This window comes from Aquarana catesbeiana, linkage group LG04 (assembly GCF_042186555.1).
Source record: "Aquarana catesbeiana isolate 2022-GZ linkage group LG04, ASM4218655v1, whole genome shotgun sequence".
Lineage (NCBI taxonomy): Eukaryota > Metazoa > Chordata > Amphibia > Anura > Ranidae > Aquarana > Aquarana catesbeiana.
This window is the reverse complement of record NC_133327.1, coordinates 107,990,534-108,007,864: the sequence shown is the minus strand read 5'-3', so window position 1 is coordinate 108,007,864 and position 17,331 is coordinate 107,990,534. Positions and strand designations below refer to the sequence as shown.

The 17,331-nt window shown below is 42.4% G+C and overlaps 1 long non-coding RNA gene across 1 annotated transcript in view; it reads left to right on the top strand.

Moving 5' to 3' along the window:
- LOC141141400 (uncharacterized) overlaps window positions 1-17,050 on the top strand; it is a 108,174-nt gene extending 91,124 nt beyond the window's left edge. The window contains exons 2-3 of the long non-coding RNA XR_012244060.1: window positions 14,659-14,800; window positions 16,464-17,050. This is a non-coding gene — a long non-coding RNA (uncharacterized lncRNA). The remainder of the gene's footprint in view (window positions 1-14,658; window positions 14,801-16,463) is intronic.
- The last annotated feature ends 281 nt before the right edge of the window (window positions 17,051-17,331 follow it).

The window sequence follows — 17,331 nt, the reverse complement described above, 5'->3', positions numbered from 1 at the left end:
GCACAGGTGCTTTAAATCACAGTCAATGGCTTGGTATTTTGGACAGCTATTTAGCTAAGATAAATTCCCTAAACATGTCCAGTCGAGGGTACTTGAGGACTGAGGCTGAGAACCACTGCGCTAAAATGGAAAATAACACCTGTTTTTGTTTTGCCATGCCAATCAGCCTAGTTAAGATGCAGCTGGGAAATCTGTTGCATGAAAAATGTTGGGGGGGGGGGGGGTGTAAAATGCATTACTGGGATTGAGCATGTATCCGCAAAACAAATTATTAACAAAACACATAAAAATTTGCTACAGATTTTATTGGTCAACAACACAGGACTTGGAAAAGAGCAAGGAAAGCAAAAAACACATGTATGTTAATTTGAGACACTAATGTCCTATACACACGGTCGGATTTTCCGACAGAAAATGTGAGATCGGAGCTTGTTATCGGAAATTCCGACCGTGTGTGGGCTCCATCTGACTTTTTCCATCGGATTTTCCGACACACAAAGTTTGAGAGTAGACTATAAAATTTTCCGACAACAAAATCCCATCGCGTCAATTCTGACCGTGTGTGGACAGTTCCGACGCACAAAGTGCCATGCATGTTCAGAATAAATTCTGAGACCAACTGCTCGGTCTGGTACAATTAGCGTTTGGAATGGATATAGCACTTTCATCAGGCTGCAATGTTTTAAATTGTTTAATGCAGCGCACTCTCTTCTTCTTTATAATGCTAGAAGAATGAAGTTGTTTTGCTGCTGATATTCACACAAAGTTCTCACAAACTTCTTTCTTTATTATTTTTCGTGATTTCATCAATATAATATTTTTATTTGTCACATCTACTGAAAAAATTTCTTTTTTTTATGTTTTTAGATTAAATAATGTTTTTTGGATTTTTTTAACGCCTGATCTTGTGTTTTATTTATTTATTTATTTTTTAACTCCAGAATAATTTTGGGTGTGTTTTGTGTGTCAAGTTACCACAAAACGATTATTATCTTGTATTATTTAATCTCAAGGAGATTGTTTGTTTGGTGTTGGTGTCCCTTATCAATTTCAAATTGTAAATGTACCTGCTTCCTCACAGACAAACTGTCCTTTTTGAAGGAAAACACACATAGGCGAGTATAATTGAAACAAAAATACCTTTATTAAGGGCTCATAACCAAACAAAGAGGGAAGGCAACGCTGGAGAAACAGCAAAAATTGGTGAAGCCTTTGGCCCCCAGGGCACACATCAATTATTTTACTGTAAAATTGGTGGCCTGAGGAGTCCATATATAAGGGAGTACAATCTGGTCCAGAAGTCCAAGAGATCATGAACAGCAGCAGATGACATCTATGTCCCCAGGCTATGGTCATACGACTGCCTGCATCTTTTGTCAGACCAGACTGAACCCAGGGCCATCACGCTCTGGTCTTCCTTAGACGCTTCCTTCCAAGCTGTGGCTCTGGTGTTGGAGGTGTGGCAGGAGGAGGAGGAGGACCAAGAGGAGGAGGAGGAGGAGGACCATGGGTGAGCTCACAAATGTGGCTTTGGCATGTGAGTTGGCCCCTTAACCCCTTATTTAGTGCTTGTAAAATGATAAACTCACATAAGAGGCGTTGGCCCTCCTCCATTTGCTGCATTTTGCAGGCTGTTATGTCTGCAAAGTCCTCTTCAACACTGTGGGGGGTTCTGAGGGCCTCAGTAGCCTTCCAAAATAGGCCAGTTGCTGCCTCCTCCAGGTTACTCCTCTTCCTGACACTTTTTTTTTTGAAGACGGAGGGGAGGGACCTGGGTATCGGGCAGGTTACTGGGCCCGGCCACCTCCTGGCTGAGACTTTACTGTGTATGAAAAAGGGACATCGTTTTAGTTTTTGGTTCATCAATCACAATCAGAAATTTGTACTCAAAAATAACATAGATTTAACATCATTAATTTGACCAACAGAAATATTTTGAAGAATGCTATACCTGGCTCAAGACGGGCTCCTCCACATGTTGCTGCTTAGAAGGCCCAGGCTGGATGTCAGAAGCCTCAGCTAAGGGGGAAGGAAGCGTGGAAGGAAGATTGGAGAGTGCTGGCCTGGGTGCAGTCTGGCCTGCCAGAAAATGCAGTCTGTCATAATACCACAGCCTGGGGACATAAATGTCATCTGCTGCTCCTGATCTCAGGGAATCCTGGACCTTCTTGTGCTCCCTTAGATAAGTGCTCCTCATGCCACCAATTAGGATCTTCAAATAGGTGATGTCTGCCGTGGGGATCACCGGCTTCACAATTTCCAGCAATTGAGTCAGCGCTGCCTTCCTCTTTGTTTTATTTCTTATAATGTGTGTGGTTTACCTGCCACAGCCAGGGCAGCTCCCTGAACATATCAATAAATATGGGGATAAAGTCCTGATCATTCAATATATCCATTTTATCTGCAAAACACAACACAAGACAAACCCTAATGTCAGGCTAAAGTCTCCTAATCTTGTCCCAATATAGGCCTCAATTTCTAAGCAGTATAGGCCCAAGTTTAAATGTTACCTTCGTTATCACGATCGGCGCTTCCGATACTCCTGCCTCTGCTCACAGATCGTACGTACTACGCACGCGTGTTACAGTTTATATACACTGCGCATGCGTGAAACTCCGCCCGCCCCTGACGTTCTTTCTAGTCTATTCCCCGCCCCCTTCTCGTTCGGCGCAGTGGGGGAAGAGCACATGGTGGAGACAGAGCAGGTGCGTACTAATTACAGCAACAACGAGGAGGAAGACGAGGAAAGCCTGGAGCCAGAAATGTTACGATCCCGGAGGAGATGATTCAAATATGTCCTTTGTGGAGATGGTGGAGATGGTCGACATCCTGAAGAGGGCCGACTATGACGGGAAGTATGGACCTTACCCCAACCCCAATGTCAGAAAGGCCAAGATCATGACTAAATTTGTGAATTTGAGTCTGCACCGTATTTTTGGGGTACGACGATTCAAGGATCAACTGAGGAAGCGGTGGTCGGACCTCAAATTAAGGGAGCAGGATCAGTATAGAAGGATCAGGAGAGTGCTGCAAAAAAGTAAGTAGTTGTCCTGTGTTCCTATTCGTTATTTTTATAACATTTGTGCTGCTCCATGTGCTTTTCTTTACTGTTGTACAGTTTAAAATGGCAACTTTCATGTTCATGGACACATTATTTGTTTGTAGGAAACATTGTTCGTTCGGCCAATAAAACACCATGTTTTGTCCAGATGCATTTCAATACATTTTTCCTGGCCTGCTTCTCTTAAAATAATTTTGGTGTCTAGATGGGTTTGTAACTAGAATGAAATGCAAACTAGAATCTGTGTAAGGAGAGGACACTCATCAGCTGTTTACACATCTGGACGCTGGAGCACTAGTGTGGGACACCAGAACACCCTTTTTATTAGGGGGCCCACACAGGTGCTCCAGTGTATACTATAGGGGTGTTTCCATCTGTGAAGCTTGTACAAAACAGGTAAGTATTCAAGCTTGACAAAGGAAAACAATATTTCTTAATCCTGGAACTCTGCCAAAATAGACAATTGTACCCCACTTCCAAGCAATGTTTCATATTCCTATTTCTGCCATCAAATATCTGTGTGCTAAGAATACCTATTTTTTTTTACATAGGGGAGAAGAGACTTGGAGGACACCACTCATCAGAGGAGACCACAGACCCCCCACCTCATGAAGAAGTGGAAATCCCACAAACAACAGGAAGAGGAGGAGGGAGATGTGGTGGAAATTGTCACCACAACAGGTGAGTGTCTGCGACCACAGGCTCAGGTAAGAGATGGATTCCGGCATATTTATAATACATGGTGTGTTTTTTTTCTATATTTTTAGGTGATCGTGATGTTGTGGATGAAGGTAATTTCGCCAGTGAAAGTGCCCAGATCCTGATCGGGGAGATCATGGGGTGTAATAGGGACTTGGAAAACATCAAGCAAAACATCAATGATGTTCAAAACAAAATTAAGAACATCATTGATGTTTAAGGGAGAGTTTAAAACCCCTCAAAATCCCTAATTTTTTCTGCTGTTTTTTCCAGAAAATGTTTTAACCATTTTTTTCGAAAAGCCAAATTTTGTGTCAACATGTGCTATCTGCCATCACGGGAGATCAATGTATGCGTTTTGGGGGTGCAACCCCTTCCTCAATAATAAAGTAGCTGAGAGGAAGGGGTTGCACCCACAAAACACGTCCCTTGATCCCCCATGATGGCAGATAGCACATGTTGACATTTGGCAATTTGTGTGCATCTTCAAAATTTGGCTTTTCCAGGGGTGACTTCACCCCATCTGAACGCAATATCAAACACAGTTTATAAATACTCATGTCTGATATTGCCTTCAATTTCTACAAAAGTTGAACTTTGTAAGTTCCAAATTTGTGTATTTCTTGTTGGTTTTAAACATGCCTGTTTTACCTTAAAAGAACATTTCTAATTGTAATGTCACCTAAAAATGTGTTATACAACAAACATGTTGGTTTGTTTTAAAAACCTTTTATAAATGCACATGCGATTGTGCTTTGATTAAAAAGATTGAGATTCAACAATGTGTGGCTTCTTCTTTCAATGCTCAAAAGCATTTGTGTGTTGTAAAATTGGTGTTTTCAGTGGCAATGGGTGTTATTTTACTAAAGGCAAATCCACTTTGCACTACAAGTGCAGTTTCACTGCAGTCTCAAGTGCACTTGTAGCGCAAAGTGTATTTTCCTTTAGTAAATAACACCCAACAGTGCTTTCTAATTATTTGACACAATCACGCCATTTTCAGGACTCCCAAAATTTCAGTCATGGTCAGCTAAAAGAAAGACAAGCAGTAAATCAAACCAAATATTTGTTCAGTTTAAAATTTTTTTTATTTAAAAAATGTCTAAGACATTGTCTGGCATATTGATGGCCCCCCTACCCGCAAAGTATTCCATGTATCTTAGACGGACCTCGTGGGCACTCTGGGGGGCAAGCCAGGATGGCCAGCTTCAAGCGCCGTCAGGGTTGGTTCATTGAGATTAATAATTCCGGCTTCAGGCCCAACTGAGCCAGCATAGTTCACAGAATTTCTCCTTAAAAAGTTGTGGAGAACACAGCAAGCCAGGATGATGTGATTAAGTTTATACTCTGTGTATAGGTGTAAGAAATAGGCGGAACCGGCTGGTCATTATTCCAAACGTGTTCTCCACCACTCTTCTGGCTCTGGCCAGTAACGGGTGACCCGCCCCCTCTGACATCACGGGGAATGCCACAGGGAATTCCCCGTCAAGTCCCCGTGCATTAGAGGGGGGCGGGGTCACCGTGTGGCCCCGCCCTCCGTTATTTAAGAACCGTCAGAAGACGAGAAGCGTCACACAGTGGGAGCCTCCTATCATGGATGCGGAGCGGCCCAAGAAGAAGAAGGGAAGAAGACGCCGCGGAGGAAGATGCCGGACAAGAACACCGGAGGAAGAACCAGAAGAAGAAGAAGATGGAGGAAGAAACCAAAGGAAGATAGAAGAAAGAAGATAGAAGAAAAAAAATGGAAAAAAGAAGACTTTAAATAAAGGAATTGTCAAAAACTGTCTCTTGTCATTTTTAACATTTTTGACAGTTTTTTTGTGAAATGGTAGGGGTACTATTGTACCCCCTTATCATTTCACACAGGGGGGGCGGGATCTGGGGGTCCCCTTGTTAAAGTCCCCCTCCCGCAGACCCCCACAACCACCGGGCAAGGGTTGTGGGGATGAGGCCCTTGTCCCCATCAACATGAGGACAAGGTGCTTTGGGGGGCCACCCCAAAGCACCCTCCCAATGTTGAGGGCATGTGGTCTGGTACGGTTCAGGAGGGGGGTGCTCTCTTGTCCCCCCCTCTTTTCCTGCGGCCTGCCAGGTTGCATGCTCGGATAAGGGTCTGGTGTGGATTTCTGGGGGGGACCCCACACCATTTTTTTTTTAATTTTGGCGCGGGGACCCCCTTTAAATCCAGATTTCAATCCAGATTTTAAAGGGGGGACTCCCACACCATTTTTTTAATTTTATTTGGCCAGGGTTCCCCTTAATATCCATACCAGACCTGAAGGGCCTGGTATGGAATTTAGGGGGACCCCCCATGCCATTTTTTTTTTTATTTTGGTTCGGGGTTCCCCTGTGGCGAATTTCCATGCCGTTTATATCAATAAACTTTTATGTGTATTGTCGGACCGAGAATTCATTAATAGCCGCAAGTAGTTTTAAATGACTTTTTTCCTTTGAAATGTCATTTTGCTGTCAGACTGTTCTAAACACGGGAAACATGCGCTCCTTTACAGGCATACTATAGACATCCCCCAGGTACGAAATTTAAAGGAATATTACACTTTTTTTGTTTCACTTTAAGCATTATTAAAATCACTGCTCCCGAAAAAACGGCCGTTTTTAAAACTTTTTTTTGCATTGATCCATGTCCCCTGGGGCAGGACCCAGGTCCCCAAACACTTTTTATGACAATAACTTGCATATAAGCCTTTAAAATTAGCAGTTTTGATTATTCATGTTCGCGTCCCATAGACTTTAACGGTGTTTGAACAAATTTTTTGCCTGTTCGCATGTTCTGGTGCGAACTGAACAGGGGGGGTGTTCAGCTCATCCCTAATTGTTAAGTGACTACATAAGGTGAATATAGGGCCAGGAGAGCATACTAGGAGGTAAGTGAAGTCAAATATGTATGAAGGACAAAAAAAATTACATAAAAATCCAGCATGCATGAGGACAAAGGGGACATTCACAGCATATTACAATCATGGTAATTGGTGAATGATGAAAGAAATACAATACATTAGCAAACATTCTATATAATAAAATGTGATATTAAAGGATAAATCTTACCTTAATATACTCCTTCTGCAGGACCTGGATGATGGCAGAACAGGTCTCTGGGATAATGATCCCCAGAGCCTCGGGGGAGATGCCTGTCGAGAACTTGAGGTCCTGCAGGCTTCTCCCCATCGCCAAGTACCGCAGGGTGGCGACTAGCCTCTGCTCCAAAGTTATGGCTTGCCTCATGCAGGTATCCTGCCTGCTGATATAAGGGGTCAGCAAAGCCAACAAACGGTGAAATACGGGGTCCGTCATCCGGAGAAAGTTTCTGAAATCATCAGGATTATTCCCACGGATCTCATGGAGCAAAAGCATGTGACAGAACTGGTCACGCTGGAGCAACCCATTCTTGGTCCATGAACTCCTCCTCACCCTGTTCATGGACTGGGCTTGTGTTAAAGTAAGAACCCCAACACCAAGCCCCCACACAGCACGAACTCTACAATGAGTACGTACACGCAACATGGCTAGAAAACGGTCGGCTGCTCAGAACGAAGTAACAGAACGCACTGAAGAACAGCAAGGCCTGTGAAGAGCGACCTGAAAATCAGTAACAAAAGAACAAGAACAAGAAGTCAATGGTAACTCACTGCACGCACTGAAGACCAGATACAAACCCACAAGCACAATGGATTTTGTTGTCGGAATGTCCAATCAGTGTCCCACCGTGTGTACGGGGCATAACAGAAACTGATTTTGAGGTCTGACCATTTTGCAGAGGAAATGAACAGGAGGATTTAAACATTTTAGTCACAACATCTTGAGGAAGATTTTGCAAAATAATGCAGCACAGACAATTAAATCAAAGTGAAGCTAACAAACATTGACAACATCAAAAATATTTCAGTGAAAAATATCCCCCCCCCTGTTTTGTAAAGACATTACAAACAAAATACAAAGAGAAAATACATGTGTTACACACTCTATAAGGACACCTAAATGTACTCTCTTGACAAAACTTGATTGACGTAATTTAACAAGGTGCATGTCACATGTTGGCAACGTAACATGCTAACATGACCTGTGTGCAAATCTCCTTAAAAAATACATAGGGGTGAACCAGCATAAAAAAAAAAAAAAAAAAAAAAAAACGTCAACCCATGCAATTGCATGTACGTTGCTTAACATTTACTAAGATTTTGGCCACGCAGTGAACAAACGCATGTGAACGAGCGCAACAGCCGCTTGCGCATGCGCACTGCTTACATTGATCTCACACAATTCTAAATGTACTTGCAGGCACAGCAGGCTTTCTCTGAAAAAGTTACTTTCTCATTCTATTTTGGGCATATTTGTTACTTGGGCAGTTGTTTCTAAACTTCCTCACATCACCCCATAATATTGGCACCTCCATCTTCTGTCACTATTGATTTGGAGATGCCGTGCGCCATGTCCATAGTGGCGCACAGATTGCATTCTCCCATGCACAGAGATCGCTATAGTAAATGGGGGATTCACGCTCTGTTACCGGCGCACCATTTCGTAAATATGAAAATGTGCATTGCGCCTCGCCGTGCGCCTCTACTTATGGCGCGCGGCTTACGTAAATCACCCCTACCGTAATGAAAAGATAAAGTGAAAGGTATTTTTAAAGAACATAGCAGTGTCAAGAGCTCCTTGCTCTTCTTGCAGCTTCTTGCCGTAGAGTTGAATTATGTAAATAAAAAGATCCAAAGTCAATTATTTACACTGCTGATTACTTTGCCATGGCAGGATAAATTTAAGAAGAAAAAGCTGATTTCTACATTTTTTTTTTTTTTTTGTCTGTCTCACAACACTGCTTAACTTGTGACAAATCAGCTTTAACAATAAGTAAAATAAAACTTGATTGCATTCATGGATGTGTAAACTCATGATACTTGCTATTGTTCATAGGTTTGATTTTATCATCCAGTGAACTTCCAACTGCTGTTTGAGATAATTGAGTGGAATAAAATGTCACATTTCTCAAGGCCTAAGTGACATTTACATATGAAGGACCACCCTCTCATTCAGTTCCTATCACTAATTACTTTTAGCATGAGATACAATCTTGCTGGATGACTGTGTAAGCCTCGTAGTAATGGAAGATCAATCTTCATGCCTATGAAAAAGGGTCATAGGAATGATCAGCAATAATGAGATAATGCTCTTCAAATGTTATTTATGTAGTTCTTGTTATTTACAGATAGTGCCCTCCACGGCTGAGCTGAGCATGTGCTATTCCCTGTGCTGTTTTAATAATAAAATGTATTTGTTATATTTGCTATGAAGTACATTTGTAAGTGTAGCAAACCGCAGTTCTGTGGGAGCCAGAATGTGTATTCTGGTAACTTAATGTCGTATTAAAGCAAAAACATTTATTATATTATATTGCAGCTTACCAATTCTTAGATGTGATGGCCACATTCGTTTTCTTTTGTTAGGCTTTCTTTCCTTTATTTTTACCTGGTGATCCAAACAGCAAGTCTGTTGTTTTTCAAAAGCACAAGCTGTCCTGTAGAAGTAGTCGTTACTTTGATGAGAAAGAAAATTTAATACTAACAGGGGTGCAATGGTCAGCTTTTATTTATTTATGTAAAACTTTTATTCTTCAATTTGTACAGTGTAGCTAAATCTGCTAATACATTTAACCCCCCCCCCCCCCCCCCACACACACACACACACACACACACACACCAAGCTGACAATGCTGCTGTCCAAAGGTGTTCCTGTACACCTTCATCCAGAGTGGGGGCACTTTAATACAGGAGGTGTGTTACTGGCTTGATCACCAGGTAAAAACAGAAAAAGGAATCTAATGTGTCCACTACATCTAACGAATGGTAAGCTGCAATTTTGGGTTAAAAGGATAAGTTTTGCAGGTAAAAAAAAATGTGCATTTACTGTTGTTTTTTTCTAACAGCCCGGAAAGCATTGCACCATTGATCAGCAGATCGCTGATGCAGACTGTCAGTGTGAGCTGTTTGCCCTTACATTGTATAGGCCAGTGTTTCTCAAATCCAGTCCTCAAGGTGCCCCAACAGGTCATGTTTTCAGGATTTCCCTCAGATGAAACGGCTGTGGTAATTACCAAAGCAGTGAAACTGATCAAATCACCTGTGCAAAATAATGGAGAGCCTGAAAACATGACCTGTTGGGGCGCCTTGACTGGAGTTGACTGGACTGAGAGTGGACTGGAGTTGAGAAACACTGGTATAGTCAGGCAGTTTCACACTGACAGGAACACTCAATGAACTACCACAATGCTCAACATCGCTGACAGCCGCAAAGGATGTTGGGACTTGTAGTTCATTCATACACAGAGCTCTGTGAATGAATGACGTGGCCATGTGGGCGGAGCACCGCACAGAAGCGCTGTTTTCAGAAAGTGACAGCTAATACAGGAAACTTCTCCCCATACTGCTGTCACAGGGAGGGGGGCAGCGGGAGCTGCTGCAGCAGTGGGAACTGTTTCTGATTCTGGGATCTGTGACTTCACCCATAGGCTCCCATGGCCCAGCTGTTGTTGGCACTCCCTCCTCTCCCCGACAGCAGCCGCTCACTGACACAAGGATGTGGCACCCCCTTTAAGGGAGCGGGAGCCACGCGGCAGGACTTTTCCAGCCTCACTGCAGCTATTTTCTGTCTCCTACTGGGGGATTGAACTGGTAAAAGGAGAGCACTGGCCACCGCTGCTGATGGAAGCCCATCCACCACAGGGAAAAGATTGAGTGGGTACACTGGCTGCTGGAGAGTGTAGAACCCAGAAAGGTACACCCCTAGCCCAGGCAGGGGGACAAGGGCTACATCTTCCAGAATGGAAGGTAGGAGGAGGACTTTATTAAGTAAGAGACAGCATTCATAAGAGTCTAAAGAGAACTACAAAGAGGGCTGTGAACTGGAGACAGGCAATTAAAGCCACAAGGCTACTGTTACTGAGAGAGAGGGAGAGCACAGGGTGGTGCTCAATACAGACTGCTGCTGCAGAGAGAGGGGTGAACGTTCACTGCAGGAGGACAGTGAGTGCTATGTGTCTGCGCTGGGAGCCCCACTGCTAGGGCTTTAGGGCTGCCATTGCTGGCTTGGACTGAGAGGCCGCTACAACTGCTGTGACGCCTCTGTGGGCCTTGACCATGAAGAGCCCAAGCCAAGGACACCTACTAACAAATTTATGTAGGCATAGGACATGCCCCCTGACACACCCCCTCCCCTGCTGGAGCAAATTGGATCATGCTTTACTGGGTATTTTTTTGCCTTCCTCTGGATCAACTGTGGGTATAGGATTGTATATAGTTACATAGTTAGTATGGTTGAATAAAGACACCAGTCCATCCTGTTCAACCTGAGTGAGTGTCTACAATTGTCCCTATTCCTGTACATTGTGTCTCATTAGGATGCTCATCTATTATATCATTATGTATTTAAGGTACCCATATAGCGCCATCAATTTTATGCAATGCTCTATACATACATCGCACACTCACATTGGTTCCTACCCAAAAGGAGCCCACAATCCAAGGTCCCCAACTCACATTACTATGCTAGGGCCAATTTTGGACAGATGCCAATTAACCTACCAGCATGTATTTGGAGTGTGGGAGGAAATCGGAGTACCCGGAGAAAACCCACGCAGGCACAGGGAGAACATGCAAACTCCAGGCAGGTAGTGTCGTGGTTGGGATTCGAACCAGCGACCCTTTTTACTGCTAGGTGAGAGTGCTACCCAGTACACTACTGTGCCGCCCACTACACTGTGCTGTATATATAAGATTGTAAAATTTTTTTTCCCCTTCTATTGGTTGAACTGGGTGGACTTGTGTCTTTTTTCAACCAGACTAACTATGTAACTATATATATCGCCTAAGAATATGTATATTTCCAGAACAGAAATAGTTGAGTTGAAATGCTTTTCTAAACTAATCTGGAATTTCACTTAAAAGAAAGGTTACAAAAGTAATGCCTGGCTCATAAAATGATTTGTATTCTGCAGAGCAAATTATTATTATTTTACGTGCTTGTAATAGAAAGCTGCCTATAGCTACAAGCATTAATTAGAGTATGTTAACATTCGTTAATTTGCTGGGGCCTTTATAAATGGGCCCCATAGTGTAAATTACAAGTTACAAAATCCCAGAAGCAAACATTTTAGAATAAATAAGCTAATAAAGCACATCACTTAGCAGATCATTAACATGCTCATTTTGGGGTCCCTTAAGTTCACTAATGTCCTAGTGGCAGGCTCCTGTTGCATGGATGGAAGATGTCTCCTCTAAATAAAATGCACACACCTACTTACAATTGCTAATGAGGTATCATTTATTGGAAGCCACTGTAAATGGTTGAAAATAACCTATTAGCCATCTGTATACAAAAGTAATAACAGATATCAACAAGGCTTTTTTTCAACAGGAATGCAGGGGGACGCAGTTCCAGCATCTCTGGCACTGAATGTATGTAACGTCAGGGGGTGTTGGGTTGTGCTGGAGGGTCTATTTGTTCTGGCTGCTGAGGGAGCTATTGTTGCTGGCGGGGATCTATTGTTGCTGGGGGGTTATGTTGCTGAGAGGGATCTACTTTAAAGGGTGGGGTCTATTGTTGCTGACTGCTGGAGGGGGTGGAGACAAGGAATGGTGTTCAGAGGTGGGTGGGGGTGGAGCAAGGGGTGACTCCAGTGGTGGCCCGTCCTTTAGGGGCGCAGGGGCGCCACCCCCAATCCATGTGCCTGTCCCCTAATCTACATGCAGGGCGCCAGACGCATGGATTCCATTTTTTTTTTTTTTAAAGCACATGATTAGAGCCGGAGGCTCAAATTGGCTTCAAAAAGGGTGGGCTCAGGGGGGCTCAGAGCACTGCCCCCCGAGCCTACCCAGTTGTGTGACAGCGTATCAGGCAGCGGGTCGTGAGACCCAATTGGCCGGGAGTCCTAAGACCCCATTGGCCATGAATTCTAACCCCTGATTGGCCGGGAGAAGAAGCGACCACCAAGACTTGGGAGGAGACACGGGGGGAAGCCGCCAACCGGATGGGGTAAGTTCTGGGCTGGCGGGCAATAGGCGATCGATCGATCGAGCGATGGGGGAAGCAGAAATCAATCAAGCGAGCACTGGGGGGGTATGTGGCTGGCTGAAAGGGGGTGTCTGGCTGGCTGGGGGGGGGCCGCGGGCACCAGCCACCACTGGGTGACTCGATAAGGGTGGGGGGTACCTCTACCCATTCTCTGAGTTAAAAAGCCCTGGATATCAATCAATATATTTTTTAAAAAACATTTTAGCTCTTTTAGTGCTGTGGAGAATTATTATCTACCAGTGAAATAAGTAAAGAATTCTGACACAGGATTATTTAACCTTCCAATCTTCCATGTTTTAAGCATGACCTCAAAATGGCACTTACCCAATTTCAGATAGTAGCAGGCTATCCAACTTATTTTGTTCATTTTGGACATAGAGTGCCAGAGTCATGACCTCTGTCAGGTTTTTATTGTTTAGTGAAGAGAAATAGTCAACTCCCCGCCTGTGTAGTTATAAAATGTATTGAGGTCAAAATGCATCAGTGGTAACATAAAAAAGACAGAAAGGCACATAGCATCTATTGATGTTTTGGGGACACAAGAGACCCCTTTTCTCAAAGCGATATGAAGACAGACAAATGTTTCTGTCACCTTGCTAGCACCTTCAGAAAAGGGGCCCCTATGGCTCAAAACATTGGTGGATTCTATGTGTCTTCTTATCAATTTTTATTTCTTATTTTTAACAATTGATCTTTATTGCATTTTACCAGAGACAGTTAGTACAGTCTTTCAATAAATTTTTGAGCTATAATGCGATGGCCCCATAAGCTGAGCACCCCATCATTGGGCTTATGGATATGGTGCTGGAAGGATTGAATGTTGTTTTAGATTTTTATTACTATATGTGTTATTTTAGGACTGTTTTCCTTCAATTTCTGCCTGCATAAGGCCTTATGTAGACAGATATGTTGTCAAATGCCACCCTTTTCATTTGAATGCAGTGTTGCTAAATCTCATGTGTTTGACAGCAAAACACAAAAAAAGGCTGCTTTTGACCTGTTTTGCCTGCAATGCAAATGCATCTCAATAAGTCCTGTATTCTCAAAAAAAACGCAATGCAAAGCAAAGCAGGTCAAATGCAGCCTCAGAATTGTCGTCCACACAACAGTTTAGGTAAATGGAAATCTGGTGACCTGCCATAGATGTGCATTTCCTTTAATGTGTACTTTGCATAAAAAGAATTTTAAAAGCACAGCTTACATTGCCACTTTGTAAAACATTTGAAATGTATAAATACATTTACTGCATTATGTTTTTACAGTAAGAATTTAGTTTTTTCCCATTCTATGCTGCAAATGTAATTCTTATGCTGTGTACACACTATCAGAATTTCTATGTTCGATGGGAGCTTGTTGTCGGAAATTCCGACCGTGTGTAAGCTCCATCGGACATTTTTTGTAGGAATTTCCGACCAACAAAATTTAAGAGCTGGTTCTCAAATTTTCCGAAAACAAAATCCGTTGTCGTAAATTCCGATCGTGCGTACACAATTCCGACGCACAAAATTCCACGCATTCTCGGAATCAAGCAGAAGAGCCGCACTGGCTATTGAACTTCCTTTTTCTAGTCCCGTCGTACGTGTTGTACGTCACCGCGTTCTCATGTTCGGAATTTCCGACAACATTTGTGCGACCATGTGTATGCAAGACAAGTTTGAGCCAACATCCGTCGGAAAAAAATCCACGGTTTGGTTGTTGGAAATTCCAATCGTCTGTACGCGGCATTAAAGTAGAATAGGCAAAAAAATGGGGTTATGCACTATAAATGTCTTGGCTTTGTGCTTGTTTCATTTTGTTCTACCCTCCTTTTCTAGAAGGACAATGTTAGGCCCATCTTCTGAAATCATGGCACGCTGACCCCCTTACATAGGACGTGTCTGTAAGGACTACAACGCAACATGCTGACAACGGAAAGGGGACATGAACAATACAACTACAATTACTACAATTACTGTTGTAAGTGCTGATAGACAAACTATTAGAGAGGGAAGAGCACACCAGACATAGAAAATTACAATTTTCATTGACTTAGAGAAATTCATTTTTTTTTTCTAAAAAGGCATTTGTAAATGGGTTTATCCTTTCAATTGGCCATGTCATTTGGAGTTGTTACGATATGACTATATATGTTCCTTAACCAGCCTATTTTTTACACTTGGTGTTTACAAGCTAAAATCAGCATTTTTTTTGCTAGAAAATTTATTGAGAACCCCCAAACATTATATATTTTTTTCAGACACGCTAAAGCAGGGGTGTCAAACTGCCTCTGCCATGGGACTTGTAGTTTTGCAACAGCTGGAGGGCCACCAGTTTGACACCTGTGCTCTAGAGAATAAAATGGCAGTCGTTGCAATACTTTATGTCACACCGTATTTGCACAGCGGTCTTGCAAATGCAATTTAAAAAAAAAAAATACACTTTTTTGAATAAAAAAAAAAAATAAAACAGTAAAGTTAGCCCAATTTTTTGTATATTGTGAAAGATACTGTTACACCAAGTAAATTGATACCGAACATGTCATGCTTAAAAATTGCGCCCGCTCGTGGAATGGTGACAAATGTTGGCACTTAAAAATCTCCAGAGGCGATGTTTAAAATTGTTTACAGGTTACCAGTTATGAGTTACAGAGGAGGTCTTTTGCTAGAATTATTGCCCTCGCTCTAACACCTCACATGTGTGGTTTGAACACCATGTACATATGCGGGCGCGACTTATGTATGCATTCTCTTCTGCGCGTGAGCACGGAGGGACGGGCGCTTAAATTTTTTTTCTTATTTATTTTACTTTTTATTTTTTATTTTTACACTGTCCCTTAAAAAAAAAAAAATGTTTGGATCACTTTTATTCCTATTACAAGGAATGTAAACATCCATTGTAATAAAAAAAAAGCATGACAGGGCCTCTTTAATGTGAGATCTGGGGTCAAAAAGACTTTAGATCAAAAAGACTTCCATTGGGCGGAATTGACATTTGGCGTCGCTTCCGTCATCCAATGGCATTGAGTCGAGTGGGGGCCTTTATTCCCTCACTCGACTTCCTGCGTCTCAGGGGACAGCATCGAATCATCTCGGCCGTTACAGACAGATCCGATAAGTGGCAGAGACGACCGGGACACAGCGGGAGGGGGGTGGGCACCTCTCCTGCCGCCATTAAAAGTGAATCTACCATGGAAACCACTTTTATCATAAAGCCGTTAAAGAAAATACCAGGGTTATGGCAGCTATCTGCTGCCATAACAACGGTATTTAACGTCAAAGTAGTGATGTAAATCCATGGTGGGTGGTCCAACTCTTTCTTCATTATTTGGATAACTAAGTCACACAAAACATTTCAGATTAGGGAAATAAATGGTTACCTTGATCGAATATAGAAGATCAAAAAATCAAGTAAGCCACCTAAATGCAGGGGAGGACTGGGACCCACAGGACAATACTAATAAGCCCTTCAGCCCCTGATGATGTCCCATTGGATGAAACGTACATGGGTGGAATTTTGAGTTTACAGACGAGACATGTTGCTGTAAGTGTATTTAGCTGTTTGATTTGGTGCTGTATGCATATACTTTTTAAAAAATCTTTTTAGTACTACACTATGAGAGCCCTCTTTTTGTCCTGTTTAGTTATCGCATTACCGAGTGGCAAGACAAGGACTCCAGTGAAGGACTGCTGGACAAAAGCTGTTGTGATCCAGGCTGCAGTGTGAATTAAGAACAGAGGGAGCAATCCATCTATCACTGGACTTGTTACACACATGCTGTCCGCCTCTGTCCATGAGGTAGATGTTCTGGTAAGCTGAATACTTACCTCCAGGTGTTGGACCTTCTATCCCTGAACACTGCAGATCCAAGACTTGGATGTCACAGTGTCCATTTGTCTGGTGGATAACACTTTGTACTTTATCTATAAATGTTTTGATGGACACTTTTTCTGTTTGCACATTAATTAATTAATAATGTATCCAGTTGTGGACATTATTTGATTATTTCAGCCATTATATTTATTTTATGTTGTTTTTTAATTCACAAACAACTTCAAATAATAATAATTTCAAATAATAATTTACAAATAATTTATTTGACACATGAAATCTGGATGTAGAATTTTGGCATTGGAATTTTCTAGGTAGAACCCCTTGCAAAAAACAAGAAAAAAACTGTGAGAGCCCCCTTCCCTAAATCCATACTAGGCCCTCATCTGAGCATGCAGCCTGCTGGCCAAGAATGGGGAGGGGTAGAGACGAGCATTATGTGAGTTTCTTTCTTTCACTAGGTTAGTGCGTGTTTGTGATCATTGTGATTGACAAGAATCTGCCTCACTGGACGATGTGATTTACAATAGATTTACATCATAGAACTTTTTGGGGGCTTTTTTTTTAATAAAGGGTTTTTCTGTGTGTTCAAATACCTTATTTTTTTAGTGAATATACTCGAGTATAAGCAGACCCGAATATAAGCCGAGGCACCTAATTTTACCACAGAAAGCTGGGAA